The 18487-nt window shown below is 42.5% G+C and overlaps 1 protein-coding gene across 3 annotated transcripts in view; it reads right to left on the reverse strand.

Annotated features, from left to right (window-relative positions):
* Positions 1 to 18487, reverse strand: part of LHFPL2 (LHFPL tetraspan subfamily member 2) — a 182470-nt gene that overhangs the window by 76308 nt on the left and 87675 nt on the right. For 2 of the 3 annotated variants that reach the window (XM_029216965.1, XM_029216964.1), the window contains exon 3: positions 7826 to 7883. The gene's annotated coding sequence lies outside the window, so the exon portion shown is untranslated. Of the gene's footprint in view, positions 1 to 7825; positions 7927 to 18487 lie in introns of those variants that run through there. The other variant, XM_029216966.1, reaches the window with a different exon arrangement.

An 18487-nucleotide genomic window follows, 5' to 3' on the forward strand; every position in this document is an offset into this window, starting at 1 on the left:
GCCCAAGTGACTTTCTCTGTAACTACCCTTGTACCAAAATGCCTGAGTTTCTAGAAGGGCAGACTTAAATATACTTGATGTGAGGTGTAAATGGCCAATAAACTGGTTACTCTGACCTTGAACAATGATGAGTCCATGACAGCAGTTGACCACCACCCTAGTCTGAACGTGCCTTTCCAATCCATAGTCATTCCATGAACAGCAGGAGAAAAATAGATTGAACTTTAATTGAATCAGGAATGCAGTTTGAGAAAGAAGGAAGAAGAGAGAAATGAGGCAGTGAGGCAATAAGAGAGAACCCAGCTCCTACAGATTAGTCACAGAGATTTCTAAAGTGGATTTGCGGTCATATTTGTCTTCATTAGCCGTGAGTTAATGACAGGAAGTGTCCATTTCCTAACACAATTTGGCTGTGTATATAGAATAATTTGGATCAAAGTCAGGTACATTTCCAAGTCCATCTGAGCTTGCCGATTAGCTTTAAGAGTTTTTCACAGGCTGTTCTAGGCTGGTAACATAAGGCACCGAGATTGGGGGCCAGTCCCACTTTTACAGGTTGCCTGGCACCCCAGCCCTATAATACCTGGTAAATGGCTGCCCCGTGGCTCATGGGATGCTGGTGTCTGGAAGGAGAGGACCGCTGTATGACTAGTGGTCTCTCCACAGGGTGAGAGCACAAGAGGGAAAAGATTACGAACACTTTATTTTAGTTATTGAATTAATCCAAAAGGAAATGTAGATTAAATCAATATTTAATTCAGAAGAAGTCAGTTTCTGTTACAAAGCCATGATGAAATTTCAAAGAGTAGAGAGGGTGTTTATGGGGGCAGGGTCTTGGAACTTCAGAGCTATATTACGGCCTTCTTTGGTTGTAAGCATGGATTGCTGTGGTTTGACGTGGCAAATGATTAAAAAAAAAAAAAAAGAATACCAAATAAAAATGTATGCAGCTACTATTTACCTATATTAACAAGCTTCATGTAAAAGCATAAATATATTTTATGGTGATAATGAGGGAGACACCTCTACACTATCCCAGTGTATATTCATTCACCTGAGGTCAGTTCACCCCCTTCCTTTCAAGGGACAATTTAAAGAGTGGACCATTAAAGTAGAAAAGCTTTCTACATAAGGATTATGGCATTTCTCCATGTATATGGGACGGACAAGAGAGGTACCAGCTGGAACCAAATCAACTTGCTGGAGGGTGCAAATAGCGTTTTTCATAGACTTAGGCATTTGATCACAACAAAACTATGTCTACTGATGTGAGATCCCGAAGGTCCTTGTGGACCAACTGCATCAGATGGAGAGCCAGAATTCCCTGTGGAATAATCCATCAAAGAACCAGAATTCACAGGAAGATGGCTACATCAGCATTGAGAAGAGTTCCTTTCCATGTAGGGGATCATGGATTCTTCTTTTTAACCCCAGGCTTCACCTCCTCTCCCCAAAGCAGATGAACTTCTACTTCTCAAAAGAACTGAGGCCACCACTTGGGAATTCTCTTAACATCTACTCCTTGTACTTTAATCTTACCCTATTGCAACCCTCCCTCCCTCTGCCACAGAGCTGCCCCAGCCCCTGCCCAGAGCAACCTCACAGGCACCTTTCCCCCTTCCCCCGGGACTGCACTTCACCAGTTAGCTGCAGCCCTGCCCACCCTCTCCTCCCCAGCCCTCGTCGTTTCTTGCCACTGACACCTTCCTACCTGGGCTCCTGGCCTCTGGTCAATCTGTCACTCGTGGTGCCTTCTTAATGTTCGACTTCAACTCTCTGCTTAAAAGAACCTTCTTTGCTTCCCAAATTATAAACGGGTTATATTCAGATGGTTACTAGACTTATCATGGTGATCAATTCACAATGTATTTAGAAGTCAATTCCCTATGTTGTTTACTTGAAACTAACATGATACTGTATGTCAACTTTTTTTCAGTTAAAAAAAAAGTAAAAGTTAAAAAAAAAAACAAAGTGGGTGAATCTAATAATTTGATTCTCACCAGCGGTATCTGAGAGTTCATGCTGTTCCACATTCTTGTCAGGATTTGCCATTATCAGACTTAAAAACCTTTTGCTTATCAAGTGGAGGTGAGGGTGTATCTTGTGGCGGGTTTGTAATCACATTACTCAAGAGGTTGAGCAACTTTTCATTTTACTGGTTCCTTGCGGTTCCTCTTTATGAAGTGCTTGTTCAAGTATTTCACCACCCTTCTCCACTCCTGGATTTTTGCTTCAGTTGGTTGCCTATCCTCTGTATTGATTCACAGGCATTCTTTACATATTCTCCTTCGTGAATTTATGAGTGTTTTAAATATTTTATCTTTTCACTCTCTATATAGGCTTTTGATAAAGTTCATAATTTTAATGTAGCCAAAGTTATCAATTGTTTCCTATATGACATGCTCTTTGTTTCTTAAGAAATTATTTCCGACCTCATGTCAATAAAGACATTTTTAAATATCAAAAAAATAAACAAACAGGTCATACTCCCAAAAGTCCTTTATAAATTGGAAGTTATACTTAAGCCCACATTCACGCCTCCATTTGCCCAACATTTACTGAGCACGTAACATGTGTCAGGCACTGTGCTGGGCAGCCTATAATGTACCTGAAGTAGAGTTCTCTTCAGAGAATGTTACAGAACCAGCTCTATAGTCTAAGCATCATTTATCCTCCATCCATTCAGCTGATATTCACTCAGCACCTACCATGCATCAGACACTGTATTGGGCACAGAGGGTATAATAAAAGACTCAGACCAGCCCTCAGGAGGTTCACAGTCTACCAAGGGAAGCCACTTTTCAAAGAAAGGGAATGCCCCTGCTGGGAAGAATGCTCAGGACTCTCCTTCAGACAGGCACAGTGTCTACAGCCAGACTTCTGACCAGAAAAAAGACAACCTATCAACATGCAAGTAACAGAAACAGAAAAAGAACTGCACTCAGTTTGTCTTTAATGCATTTAATTACTTTGATTTGCTTTTGCTAAATCTTGTAAACCACTGCCTACTTAAATTTTATTTTATCATTTTCTAGCCAGAGAATGTACATTTCATCCAATTTACCCTCAGTAAAAGCACAAGGCTATAATATCCTCTCTTACTAAGTGCTTCTCCTCTCCTATTAACTGCTTTCAAGCTGCTGGTGGAAATGAATTCTATACTCTAATACTGTAATTTAAAAACAGTGAATTTCAGATTCTTCATGAAATTTGATAATGGTTTCTATCTAATATATAAATATCAAATCCTGTTTAATTCCTAGATAAAGTTTACAGTACTAGAAAGTAAACTCTCTCATTCACTTGCTCAGTATGGAAAAGTCTGAGGACGGCAAGGTATTTGCCATGTTTCTTACAGAAAGGGGTGCGGGTGTCACAGATAAAGTACTTACAATGGAAGAACTTTGACAAGGAAAGTGACTGGTGTTTGCTGGCACCAATTACACAGGAACACAATCAGAGAAGTTAGGAAACCTCACTACCATCACTTTGTGACACAGCCAGGACTCAAACCCAGACCAAGATGATTCTGAATCTAACACTCTTCCCCCCACCACTTAAAATACACTTAAGTGTCACCCAGGGCATAAATGTGAAACAGAATACCAATGACTTTCATTGTATTATCTTCTCACATTTCATACACACACCAGTTACAACTAAACATCAAGCCAGCAATTATTCCCTTCGGAATGCATCTCTGTATTTCTGGTACTACAGTAAGAAGGGAGTGCTACTTGCTATAGGTGATTAAAAGTCATTTTCTCCTGGATGACAGTTCCTAAACCGATCTCCTGGGCATGGCAAAATGTGACCCGGGCAACAAGGTATCTGCATCAAATTTCAGAGCCAACAATCATCAAGGAAGCAGAATATTTAGCTGAAAAACAGTGTGTGGGTTCATATCCTGGTGGATGGCGGTGAGTGCCTCCCTTCGTACATTTCGTAAGAAGGCTGAGGGGAAAGACTACAGCCAAGATGTCTAAATGGAGCCTCAGGCTGTACCACGTGAGGTTCAGGTAACACATCTGCTACGTGCCTTTTCTTTTTCTTTCCAATTTTAAGTATTTTTTTAAATTCCTCTAAACTTGTTAATTGGTAAACTGAAACAAAAAACTTAAAAGAAGAAAAAAACCACGTTCATAATCTGCAGTCTATTGGAAAAACTTGTACTTCACTTAATAAATTAGAAATTATCCGATTCTTTCAAGGATTGTCTAGAGCAGCACCGTCCAATAGAATTTTGTGAGCCATGTACATTATTCTAAAATTTTAGGAGCAACATTAAAAAAGCAAAAAGAAATTAATTGTAATAATGTATTTAACACAAAATATCCAAAATATCATTTCCACACAGAATCAATATAAAAAGTATTAAAATATTGACATAATTTTTTCTCACAGTAACACTTCAAAATCTGTTGTTTATTTTGCACTTACAGCACATCTCAACTCAGGCACTACATTTTCATCAGAAATACTTGATCTGATTTAAACTTTAAAAAATTTACAGTTGAAAAGTAGATGCCCAAGTTGTCCCACGCATATGTAAAAGTTTTCCAATAACTGAATTAACTATTAGTTCTAAATTTTAAGTGAACTAAGATGAAATAAAATTAAAAATTCAGTGCCTCTGTCATACTAGCCATATTTCAAATACTCAATGGCCATATGTGGCCACCACATTGGACAATGCAGGTCTAGAGCTTTCACTTTGCAAATCTCGTCAATTCTGGTAAGAATTCTTCCAGATGGGGAAATATCTGTTTACTCATGAAGAAAATCCAGGAACACTAACTCCCAATGCTCTGCCCTTCTGAATGAGTGAGTCCCACATGGCAGCATATGGCCACTCTTAGTTTATTCAGGACAAAGATGACCTTCCCTGGTCTAAACTATCATAACATGATAGAAAAGACAGCACAGCAAGCCGCGGTTCAAACTGGAGAGATTTTAAAACCACGGATATTCTTTTGAGTCAGATTCTCTGTCTCCCTTCTAAAAGTATTCTGGCAAATTTACTGGCATATTTCTTGAGATTCACCAGGTACTAGTTCCATATGCCCCACTCTACACACAGTACATCATTTAATCTCACAGCAATCCTGTGAGATAGGGTGAGAGCCAGAGAGGGTGTTAATAATTTGTTCAATTATAAGGTGCAGAGCTAGGATTCAAGCCCAGAAAGTCAGATTAAAAAGAAAAAAAAGGGCTTCCCTGGTGGCGCAGTGGTTGAGAGTCCGCCTGCCGATGCAAGGGACACGGGTCCGTGCCCCGGTCCGGGAGGATCCCACGTGCTGCGGAGCGGCTGGGCCCGTGAGCCATGGCCGCTGAGCCTGCGCGTCCGGAGCCTGTGCTCCGCAGCGGGAGAGGCCACAGCGGTGAGAGGCCCGCGTACCACAAAAAAAAAAAAAAAAAAAAAGAAAGCAAAAAAAGCCTGCCATAGAAGCCCTCTGATTCTAACCACACACCCTAAGTTCCTACTTTTCAAAGCCTCCTCACAATTCTCACGGAGTAGGTGGGGCAGAACAGAGCAGGAATCGCCTTGTACTTTACCAGGGAGACCCAGGAGCTACCCAGCAGAGCAGTCCCTCCACCCCGTGTCCAATGCCTTTTCTAAGATGCCTGGGGTCAAGAGCCAGGCAGGGGGTACCTGTCGTCTACTATGTACCACGCATGCTGCCATCATGCCTTGTTCACTCTTCCAAACCACTCTGGAAGGAAGTAGTATCCACATATAAAGAGATGAGAGTTGCATCAGGTAAGGAAGGCCGCCTTCAGTCACACAGCCAGCTTGCACCACAGCTGGAATTCCAACCCAGGTCTGCATCCGGCCGAGGTGGAGCCTCAGCCTAGGGCCTCCAGATGATAAGACTCTCCCCAAACCGCAGTGACTCTCTTTGTTCAAGAGAAACCTTCTACCAAGCTGATATAACATGAGTGACCATATACAGCAGAAGGTAGGATCAGATTTCTTCGTAATTTAGATGCTGTTAATCAGAGTGGCTGTTCTTATGTCTTCTGATTTGGTAAAGTTTTATTGTATTTACATGGGATGAATTCACAATTCAAAAAACAAAAACCAAAAGAGATACAGAGCAGGTTGGTTTTATCTGGTTAAATCTTCAGAGACAGGGATTTCAAGGGCAAACACGACTTAGCTGCTGAAGGCACTGGCAGATGGAACTGGCTTTTCCCCAGAGCTGGATTAAACAGGCCAGCCTGGAACTGATCCAGGGTGACAACTCACAAAGGGGGACTAAATCATCATTGGAATACATTGGAAACATGGGAGCCACTTAACTCGGGGGTGCACTCGACTCATTACATAACAGGCAAAATGGCAATCAGACCTGTTTTCACTCAAGCAGACAGTGCCTCTGAGTGGAAAGAAACACCCCTCACCAGCACAAGCCTGTCTCTGTTGAGAATATTCCCCTCATAGAACTGTATGAGCAAAAGCAGGCCTCACCAGCAACCCCAATTATCACCTGGCTGGCAGGTCTCTGGAATTCTGGATCTGAACAGAGCATAGCAGATTGTTATTAGCCAAATTTTAAACAGGTTTATGAACACCTGGTTCAGAAAATCACAAGTAATAAATCCTTTATTTTCAATGCTCAGGGAAAGGTATGTATTTTTTATTAATAGTCTTTATTAATAGACAATCAGTTTCTCCCACCCCCACTATATAAACATGAGCAGATAAAGATTATCAGTTTGATAAAAGTGCCAACAGGACACCCACCTGTCTTGGGTCAGCCTCGGCTTTCCCATGAGCAGAAACTTTGCTCAAATAATTTCATAACTCATAAGTGCTTACAGTTCCCATTTAAAAAAAACAAAAAACAAGCCAAGCTTCCTCACCTAACCCAACCAGCAGTTGTTAGGACAATTTAAAAACATTTGAGAAATCAATAGTTCAATTCACGACATAAGAGCAATTTTTCCTTCCCCAGAATCTGTAAACAAGAAAGATCACCTTTTCACAAATGAGATGGTATCTGTGAAAATACTCTTCAAATCCCCTGCACGTGGCAGACCCTCCTGGACAGGGTGTCGGTCAGTCCCAAGTACATACCATGCACTGGTTCCCTTGGCCTGAGCCCCACCCTCAAGTTCATGACAAGAGCAAGGCCCCTATAGGACCAGGTTGAACAGGCCTCTCCCTCTTGAGAAACAGAGCTGGATCAAAGTCTTTGGGGACAGTTATTTAACTTTCCACTTTGATTTCCTTGAATGTATACTGTAGGAGGTTACTCAGCCCCTATTTCTGTTACTAATATTCTCCCAAAGTGACCTTTATAAATTCAAATCTATAGAGTTAATCATAAATCACCTATTAGTCAACTGTTTTGAATTTTTATTTAGGCAATTCCTCCACCCATGCTGTCATCAAAAACTAAAATTGGGTAATTCGAATTGGCCATCTCTACTTCCCCTTTCAGAGAGAAATGATAACAAAGGGTGAATGATCCACAGAGAAGCTCAAAAGGAAAGACAACTTAAAGCCAGCTGTGCCCATTATAAAGAGGTCTTAAACTTGTTTGTAAATGGTGACAGAACAAACCATGTCAGAACTGAAGGTATGGAATTTACAGCATTAAACTTAATATCATTAGTGAAACTTTACAGGGTCCTTTACAACATTTGTGTACGTTCATCAAAGTGGTATTTCTAGCCAAAAACAAAAAAACTAGTGTTTATCATTCAGGGCCCCAAAGTTTGGAACACTGCACCTCTTTCGAGAAGTAAGTTGCCACCCACCTCGAAAGGGTTTCCAAAGAATCACTGATAGTAAGGGTATCTGATTTCATTGACTCACCTATTATATCTGCAGGAATGCTGGGAAGTCTCAATGAACAACTTCAGAAAAATGCAACCTGGAGAAACAAATTGAACAAAACATTACTTTTTTCTTCTTTTCTTTTAAACACACAAGGAAGGCTTACCGTACAATTTTATGTCTCATTAAAATATGTGGTGTTTCAAATATTGGCCCCCAGGTTGCATATAAGTTCAGCTTGCATTAAAATGTAGCCACCCCTTCCTGGGAACACTGATGTACTAACCCAAAGTCCAAACCACTGAAGAACCAGAAAAAAATAAGAGAGCAGGGAGGAAGGTGCAGCCCGTGAACATGAACCTTATGACATCCTTTCCTTTCCCCTCACAAGGGGATCAACTTGAAAACACAACCTGTGACCTTGAGGGCACTTTATGAACAAACATAAAAAGCTCAAATAATCCAAAAATGAATTATGGAATGAAATATAAAATTGTGAATGAGGAATCCATCCTGGCAGCACTTTATATCCTTTTTCAGTTATTCTGTTAACTTTTTTTAAAGCTAAATTCACAAGGATGTCAAAAATTGGAGAAATGGTCATTAAAACCCTCACATAGTAAACAGAGGAATTGAGAAGAAGAATTTCTTTAATGATTAGTTAGTTTATTCCAAAATCAAGTATTCCTTTTGATGCTCTCAAAGTCTTTAGATAACCTTTTAAAATTATAAGGCTATTTAATACGGTCACAAAATAGACCAAAATGTCTTTCAGCACTGCTTTGAAATATTAAACATAAATGGAACAAATTTCTGATATAAAATATCACAGTTGCCATTTTTTGGGAATTTATTGTGCACCTAGGACTGTGTGGCATCAGATTATAACCTTTCCAGACAGAGACTATGTCCATTAACATATGAGGAAGCAGATTTTTTTTTTTTTTTGCGTTACGCGGGCCTCTCACTGCCGTGACCTCTCCCGTTGCGGAGCACAGGCTCCGGACGCACAGGCTCAGCGGCCATGGCTCACGGGCCCAGCCACTCCGCGGCATGTGGGATCTTCCCAGACCAGGGCACGAACCCGTGTCCCCTGCATCGGCAGGCGGACTCTCAACCACTGCACCACCAGGGAAGCCCAGGAAGCAGATTTTTAAAGAAGCAGAGAAACTTCCCCAGTATCACACAGATCCAGGGTTTCCAAATCATGCTCTTTTCACTCTGCCATGTGGCCCCTTGAAAGCACTCCTTTCACTCTATGTAGTCTATTCATTACCTCCCCAAATAGAAATCTGACATTCCTTAAAGTAAAAGTCTGGAAAGGAAACTGACTAGCAGATAAAATTAACTTGTGCTTTCTGCATGTTTAAAAATGTTGAGCCTAATCATGCCATTTAGGATTGTAACATAATACAGTACGTGAGTAAACTTACATCCAGATAACTAGGTTAACACGTGCAGCATCAGTATAAATCCAGACTGGACCTGAGGTTTAAAAGCCAATACTGGACTCAAAGGCTCCTCTATCTAAAGAATCATTTTAGTTCAATTACAAACTCGAAGATACTGGACAATGCTCACTGGGTTTCAGTTAAGAAAAAATACATACATAAAAGAATTCTGAACTCCTAAGGTCCTTTGCTATATAATAGCTTGGGGGAGTTATGATTTTTTTTAAAAGGTTCTTTATAAGTTAATTACTAGTTAAATTCCAAGAATTTCCCACAGTTTAATTTTACCCTTTCAGGAAACATCATGGGAAGTCATGATCAGTATTTTTTATCTGGAAACAGCTTCTGTGAAATAAGCCACTAGGATTATTATGAATCGGTCTGTTATAAATGAAGTTCTTGATCAATGTTTCATTACCTCTAAAAGCTAAATGGGTCACAAAATACTTGAATTAGCACACCTCCAAATCAAAGATAACATTTAAAAAATCTCTTTTGTTACATACAAGGCAAGCAAAAGTTCTGGACAGTTAAGGCAGATATCGAGACCCTAACAACAGAGAAGGCAGGGTTGAATCCTGATTCCCACCTAAAGTTCTCCAAACTCATACTGCCAATAAAAAGCACCTCCTAGAATACATAAATTTGGCCTAAGGTCCAAAGAAATATGTTATCTGGGAGTAGGTTTTCAGTATCATGATAAAGCTTTTCTGACAGCCAAGTCCCATCTTGTGAAACCACCAAAGTGATCAGAAAGATGAACCATGCCAATTCTGTTATTGGATATGGTTGGTAAATAGGGTGTTACAGTTTTTAATTTTTTAATGCTATTTCAAAAAAATACAGTAGACTAAAAATATGTCAAATCTCACAGTCCTCAAAAGTTCATAAAAAATAGTTAATATATTAGGCATTAACTGTCAGGCACTGTTCTATGTACTTCATGGAAATTAACTCATTTATTTCTCACAAAAACCCTGAAGTAGGTACTAAATATACCCATTTATTTTATTATTTTTTAATTAATTTTTATTGGAGTACAGATGCTTTACTGTGTTGTTAAAGATTTTTTTTTTTTTGATGTGGACCCTTTTTAAAGTCTTTATTGAATTTGTTACAATACTGTTTCTGTTTTCTGTTTTGGTTTTTTGGCTGACAGGCATGTGGGATCTTAGATCTTGGCTCCCAGACCAGGTATCGAACCCACACCCCCTGCATTGGAAGTGCAGCACTCACAAAGGCATTATCATGCTGCAATATCACCATTTTTCCATTTCTCTATGTGCAAATATGTTTTTCATTTACAGGTTGTTAAACACATGGGAACTTATAAAAATTAGAAATATCTGTGTTTCTTGGGCTTCCCTGGTGGCACAGTGGTTGAGAGTCCGCCTGCCGATGCAGGGGATACGGGTTTGTGCCCCAGTACGGGAGGATCCCACATGCCGCGGAGCGGCTGGGCCCGTAAGCCATGGCCGCTGAGCCTGCGCGTCCGGAGCCTGTGCTCTGCAACGGGAGCGGCCACAACAGTGAGAGGCCTGCGTACCGCAAAAAAAAAAAAAAAAAAAAAAAGAAATATCTGTGTTTCTTATTTATCATTCTTTTGTCTTCATTTTTGTAGATTTTTTAAAATTAATTTTTATTGGAGTATAGTCCATTTACAATGTTGTGTTAGTTTCTGCTGTACAGCAAAGTGAATCAGTTATACATATCCACTTTTTTTTAGATTCTTTTCCCATATAGGTCATTATGGAGTATTGACTTCCCTGTGCTATACAGTATTCTTTTCTTTTTTTTTTAAGATTTTTTTGATGTGGACCATTTTTTAAGTTTTTATTGAATTTGTTACAATACTGCTTCTGTTTTATGTTTTGTTTTTTTGGCAGAGAGGCATGTGGGATCTTAGCTCCCCAACCAGGGATCAAACCCGCACCACCTACATTGGAAGGTGAAGTCTTAAACCACTGGAAGTCCCCAGTAGATTCTTATTAGTTATCTATTTTATACATAATAGTGTGTATATGTCAATCACAAACTCCCAATTTATCCCTCCCTCCCTTCCCCCCCTTGGTAAAACAAACCATAAGTTTGTTTTCTACATCTTTGACTCTATTTCCATTTTGTAAATATGTTCATTTGTACATTGGTAGTCTGCTGAGCCCAATAAATACAGGTACTATTTCTTCTAGCAAGGATTCTTAAAAAAATTCAAACCACCACATTTTTGCATATTAAGGAGTTAAAAAGTTTTTGCTTCCCATTCATCCCCATTTGGTTCCCTGCCCTTTGGTTCCACTTCCGGAGATCAGGAGGAGAAACAATAGCTGCCTTTAGTGCCGGAGCACAGCACCCACGTGACAGGCCCCAGCTCTTATTTATTGAATTGAATTGCCAAAAACAGGAAGCTGAGTTTAAGACCCCTTTCTCAGTTATAAATTTCTATAACTTGACATGCACTGATTTGAACTGTTTCTTGTTACCCTGTAAAACTAGAACCAAGAAGTGTAAGTTATCTTGAAGTTAGGAGGCTAGGTTTCAGCTTAACTGAAGAAAGAATGTCATCATAAACAGCTGTCCCACAGAGGTCCAGGCTGCCTCTGGGTGGGTGAAGGGGCAGCTGCTTGTGATCACAGAGGCCCGTAGAAGGGGAAAGTCTCAATAACCGTCCTGTAACAGAAAGAGGCATTTCATGAACCCTGCGGTAGTTCACAAAGCCCATATTTGGTAAGGATGGGGGGGGGGGGTCCCATGGCAGAGCACTGTGTAAGTTACACGACACTTTGAAATTCATTTTCTCATTTGATCAACACTAGGAGTGGAAGGTAGCTGGAGTGGGGGTGGGAACAGACATCATTTATTATTCCCATTTTACAGACTAGGAATTTGAACAACTTAAATTGAATCACACAGTAAATGCTATAATCTGGGCTCCAACCCAGGACTTCTGACTCGCAAGTCCAGGGTATTTCCAACTAGGCAATATTGCAACAACCAAGACCATACTTATTCATCAAGGACAGGGGCAATGATGGGTCCCAAAGGTGTGAAGCATGGAAGCAAATACCAAAGGAGATGAGCTGAAAGCAAAATATGGTAAGAGCCCTACTACTCTCACAAACCACCCCTTCTACCTCACTAAGAAGTACTCTATATTTTTGGTAGAGACACTTCTCTCACTTACATGTGTCCACTAAAGGAATAATTGTCCAAATCCTACTTTACTGTGCTATGTTGATACAATAAATGCTTGAGGAAGTCGGTTCACATTTTAAGGGGAGTTAGTGGCAGCATAATATACACAAAGAGCAGTGTCCCGGGACTTCCCTGGTGGCACAGTGGTTAAGAATCTGCCTGCCAATGCTGGGGACATGGGTTCGATCCCTGGTCCGGGAAGATCCCACATGCCATGGAGCAACTAAGCCCATGTGCCACAACTACTGAAGCCTGCACCCCTAGAGCCTGTGCTCCGCAAGAAGAGAGAAGTCACTGCAATGAGAAGCCCGTGCACCGCAATGAAGGGTAGCCCCCACTCACCACAACTAGAGAAAGCCTGCACATAGCAAAGAAGACCCAATGCAGCCAAAAAAAGAAAGAAAGAAAAAAGAGCAGTGTCCCATTTCTGCATGTAAAGTATAAATTTTCACTCAAAGCCTATGCTGGGAGTTAAAAAAAAATAAAAAGTCAATGGAATGCGCTGACTATTCTAACAATAGGTCCGGGATAACCTTGGGTCTGACAACAGGAGTTTAACAGAAATGGGTCAGCCACTGAAGGACTGCTGAACCTTACAAGATTTTCCAGGAAAGACGTAAGAGCGTCAAATTTCACGAACCTGTCTACCAAGTAGAGGGTGGCAGATTGCCAAAGGCTGGACTGCGATAACTCATGTGAAATCCTGGGAACTTGAACCTCTACAATGCCTGCCCTGCCACTCAGCCACACAGGGAATGACTAAAGTTCAAGTTTCCAAAGACCTCATAGACTACAAGCTGAATGTTCATCACAGAGACTTCCTTTCACTCGTAAGGAAGGAGAAATGACTCAATTCAAAACTCCCCACATCAACGTGAATCTGTTAAAGGGGAAGTTTTTAAGTATCTGCGTACCACAGAATAGCCTACTTGGATTTTATCTCCTGCATTTGGTCAGTGCAAGGCACAGGGCAGATGTTTCATGAACGTTTACCATGTAAACGAATGGGTGATCGCATTAGGAAAATTTGCCACAGATAGAAAAGGCACAATATGGGAAAGAGAGAAATACTGGGTTGATAGGAATGAGAAAACCATCAAGCCAAGATGACAGCAGGAATTCCAGAATGAGGAGAAAACACCAGAGGTGAAGGGTGACTCAGCAGGCATGGAAAGAGTATGGGGTGCTGGTTATGCTGTCCTTGCAGGAGAGTCCTCAATTCGGTGCATAATGTCTTCTGTCCTGGAGTATCCTTAGAACACAGGTGATGGAGGAGGCTAATGGAGCGAGTGTGCACAATTAAAGAGCTCTTTAGGGACTTCCTGGTGGCACAGTGGTTAAGAATCCACCTGTCAATGCAGGGAACATGGGTTAGAGCCCTGGTCCGGGGAAGATCCCACATGCCACGGAGCAACTAAGCCCATGCACCACAACTACTGAGACTGCGCTCTCGACCCCGTGAGCCACAACTACTGAGCCTACTTCCCACAACTACTGAGCCCGTGCACCACAACTACTGAGCCTGCATGCCTAGAGCCTGTGCTCTGCAACAAGAGAAGCCACCGCAGTGAGAAGCCCACGCACTGCCACGAAGAGTAGCCCCTGCTCACTGCAACTAGAGAGAAAGCCCACGTGCTACTACGAAGATCCAATGCAGCCAAAAAACTTTTTTTAAATAAATAAGCAAACAAACAAATAAATAAATAAAAAATAAAGAGCTCTTTAAGTAATTCTGAGAAACCTTCCTCCGGATGACAACTACTCTTTTTTTTTTGCGGTACGCAGGCCTCTCACTGCTGTGGTCTCTCCCGTTGCGGAGCACAGGCTCCGGACGCGCAGGCCCAGCGGCCATGGCTCACGGGCCCAGCCACTCTGCGGCATGTGGGATCTTCCCGGACCGGGGCACGAACCCGTGTCCCCTGCTTCGGCAGGCGGACTCTCAACTGCTGCGCCACCAGGGAAGCCCGACAGCTACTCTTAATATTCTTGCTTGTTTTTTAAACTTGAGTATAGATATGTGATCATTTTGCAAGAGAGAAACAGTTGTGAATATCATCAGGCACTGGCAATGGGTAAACCTCATCCAACACTCCAACAACCACTTGTTCAAGAACAGGTCATTTGAGATTTGACAGATCCAGGTTGTCACAGGAGGGCAGGTGAGCGCAGCACAGCCGGGGCACAGGCCAGGCAAACAGGCGGCCCCGTGAGGAACTCAGACTGTAAGTGCTGACAAGCCCTTTCTGTTTGACATTTCTTAGCAGTCTGCATTCCAAATCTGAGAATAAACTTTAAGTAATAACAGACCAGTGTTTCTGAAAAACAGATGCCAAGATTAAAACTCGAAATAAAGAACGTCTACTCATTAAAAAGATTTCCAAATCAATTACCAAAGGGTAATTCAGACTCACACAGGCCAAGGCATATATACAGCAACTAGAGACCCTGCTCCCGGGCTGGCCGTCAATGATAAACCCCTTGAAGTCCAGGAATCAGCCTGTCTGACCTATGGAATGCTTCCTGAAGACCCTCACACGGCATCGCCTTCACAGAGGTGAAGCTCATTGAGGGGCAGGGCTGTTACACCATCAGGACAGGCCAACTCACCATTGTGGAAATGCCTTTCCTTTAAAGGATTTGCAATTTCCTGAAAACACAGGCAAGAAATCAGAGAAAGGGAGAGTCGGCCTCTAAGCAAGGTAGCTCTAGTGGTAAAATGGATAGCTTGCTTTAGGAAGCCCAGCTTCCCCAGCTTAAATATTTACCCTTTTCGTTATCTTACATATACATAAAAGCATTTATCTGTCCATTATTTTATCTACTCCCAGTCAAAAAGTATCTGCCGGGGAGACCAAAACGAACAAGGCATTCCTTGCTACGTTCCAGGAAAGTACTCCCTCTCGTGCGTTGTTAGCAATTCTCTGCTTGGATGCCCCCGCGCTGCGCCCCCAAGACCCCTACTGCGGGAAGGGCTGGCAGTCTTTGCTTATACCACAACGCGTGTGGGTCACTGCTGGTGTGCATACCTTAAGCTTCAGTCTTCATAATCAAAGGCTTTGAGCTTTGCTAAACCTTTGACATGAGTGAGCAGGTAACAGGATTTTGGTGGCACAGAGACAATGAAGAGGATCTTCATTTACACCAGAGAGAGCCCAGAAGGCCAGTGTCACCGGGGCACGCGTGAGGACACCCTCCAAATGAAGGCCGGAGGAATAAAATCACTTCAAACGCTCCTCACTTTCAGGAAAAAAAAAATTTCAAGAAATGTGTAAAAACCTGCATCACCACAAAACCAAGGGTACGTGAACCTTTAATAAAATATTCTTAGCTGGCACTAAATCTCACATAGTAATGTACAGTATAATTTATCAATAAAAATAAATCCTAATACTCCTCGGCGGTGGAGTCCTATAATGAGGCCTGTACTACAACCACCACCGCACAAGGAAAAGGGGAGCACAGCTGCTGCACGCTAAGGAAGGAGAGAAGGAGGTGGGTACTGAAATTCCCTGACATCTCCTGGGACAGCTCTGCTTAACTAAGCAGAGGAATGTGCACACCGCAAAGGAATACAATGACTTAGTATTAAAGAATAAAAATCATTATACATGGGGCTTCCCTGGTGGCGCAGTGGTTAAGAATCCGCCTGCCAATGCAGGGGGCATGGGTTCAATCCCTGGTCCGGGAAGATCCCACGTGCCGCGGAGCAACTAAGCCCGTGCGCCACAACTACTGAGCCTGCGCTCTAGAGCCCGCGAGCCACAACTACTGAGCCTGCGTGCCACAACTACTGAAGCCTGTGCACCTAGAGGCTATGCTCTGCAACAAGAGAAGCCACTGCAATGAGAAGCCCACACACCGCAACGAAGAGTAGCCCCCGCTCGCCGCAACTAGAGAAAGCCCATGTGCAGCAACGAAGACCCGACACAGCCAAAAATAAATACATTAATTTTTTTTAAAAAAGCTATTATACACGACAGAAATCTTATTGCAGAATCACTGCATTTATAAAGCCTTCCATGTAAAACTTAAAGTGGGAGGTGGAGGAAACCTGCTCTGATAAATTAGAGAAAATGAAGGCAAACACACTAAAACCAAAATAATGCCAAAGCTGCACGTGGAAGATGCCAGAGCTTTTCTGCGGAGTCCCCGCTGCTCATTCGTCCCATTCCCAATGAGCGCCCAGACCAAGGGTGACCTCAGAGCCCACACCCCTCATTTAGGAGAGCCACAGCCTGTCCTTCCTGTCCACCCCCGCATCAAGACAGCCTCACCCTGGGTCAGAAGCAAAGGCCGAGCCCCGTCCTCTCTCCCTCAAGCTTTCAGGCATCACAACCAGGTCCCTTCCCCGTGGCACCACACAGTGGAGTTCTTTCTCAAAACTCCAGCCAGGATGGCAGAGACTTCTGCAACAGCTCTCAGAACAGGAACCTTGCCGAAGTGGTCTTTAAAATCAGAAAAGGACGCAGGATAAGGGGGATGTGGGGAAGGAACGCTCTCAAGGGGGCACCTGGGAAGGGGAGAAAAGGGGAAAACCCAAGATTCTTTCTCCCATTTTTTTTCTTCCCCAAGGACAGCATTCAAGGTCAGATTAATGAATGCATCCTCTTAGAACACATCTGACCTTAGCTCACCTGTCCTGGTTTGTTGACCACTCCCCATGACAAGTCATGGGGCTATGCGCCCCTCTTTCGTGGCCCGCTTTGACCCCAAATCTGATGCTGTGTCCTCCAAATCTGCCCCTGTTTGCCTCTATATCTTCCCCAATTCCATACGTGGAACTCTGTTCAAGACCCAACTCAAGTGTCATCTTCCGCGAAACCTTCTCTAAACTTGCTCTTGCCTTTGACCTCTTCCCATCCCTCTCTTCTCTGAGCCCATGCAGACTTCTGAAAATGGCTCTGTCACTCCCAGCAAACTGGGTAATAATTATTTGCTTGGTTGACTCCCAGGTCCAAGTACATCCATCCATCTGCTAGCTAACATTTACGAACTGTGGTTCCGGCAACATTACAAAATGGCCATGACTAAGTCCTTGACTAGGAACAGAGGCCTTCTCCAGATCACAGATATTCATATGGCTTATCCTCTCACTTCATTCAAGTCCCTGTGCGAATGTCGCCTCCTTCCCTCACTGCCCGAGCTGAAGAGCACAGCATACATCCTCAGTCTCCAGCACTGTCTGCCATTCTCACCCAGCTTTATTTCTCCAAGCTCTCACCACTGCCTGACAGCCATCCATACAAATGGATGAATGGGCAGTTATAGACATATCTAGATATATAGGTACAGATACAGATTTTTTTCTAAGTCACTTGTTTGTCCACTAGAGTGTAAGCTCCATTAAGGCAAGGCCTTGAATGTGCTTGAGTCTGTGCTGTATGGACCCCTAATATCTGGACTAGCACCTGAGACAGACTGAGTTCTTAGTATCAGTTGATGAATACATGTATGGGTAGATGATAACATCTTGGCCAAGAAACCCAGGGGGAAAAGGAGATCATGTGAGGGTAGCCTCTATTTGCTCACTGAGGCATTTTTTTTTTTAACAGATCTTTATTGGAGTATATTTGTTTCACAAAACCTTGTTAGTTTCTGTTGCACAACAAAGCAAATCAGCCATATGCATACACATGTCTCCATTTCCCCTCCCTCTTGAGCCTCCCTCCCATCCTCCCTATCCCACCCCTCTAGGTCATCGCAAAGCACCGAGCCGATCTCCCTGTGCTATGTTGCTGCTTCCCACCAGCCAACTATTCTACATTCAGTAGTGTACGTATGTCGATGCTATGTCAATGCTACTCTCACTTCGCCCCAGCTTCGCCCTCCCACCCCATGTCATCAGGTCCATTCTCTATGTCTACCTCTTTATCCCTGCCCTGCAACTAGGTTCATCAGTACCATTTTTTTTTATTCCATATATATATTAGCATACGGTATTTGTTTTTCTCTTTCTGACTTACTTCACTCTGTATCAGACTCTAGGTCCATCTACCTCACTACAAATAACTCAATTTCGTTTCTTTTTATGGCTAATATTCCATTGTATATATGTGCC

This window comes from Monodon monoceros, unplaced genomic scaffold (assembly GCF_005190385.1).
Source record: "Monodon monoceros isolate NGI ecotype Baffin Bay Population unplaced genomic scaffold, NGI_Narwhal_1 Super_Scaffold_12, whole genome shotgun sequence".
Taxonomy (NCBI): Eukaryota; Metazoa; Chordata; class Mammalia; order Artiodactyla; family Monodontidae; genus Monodon; species Monodon monoceros.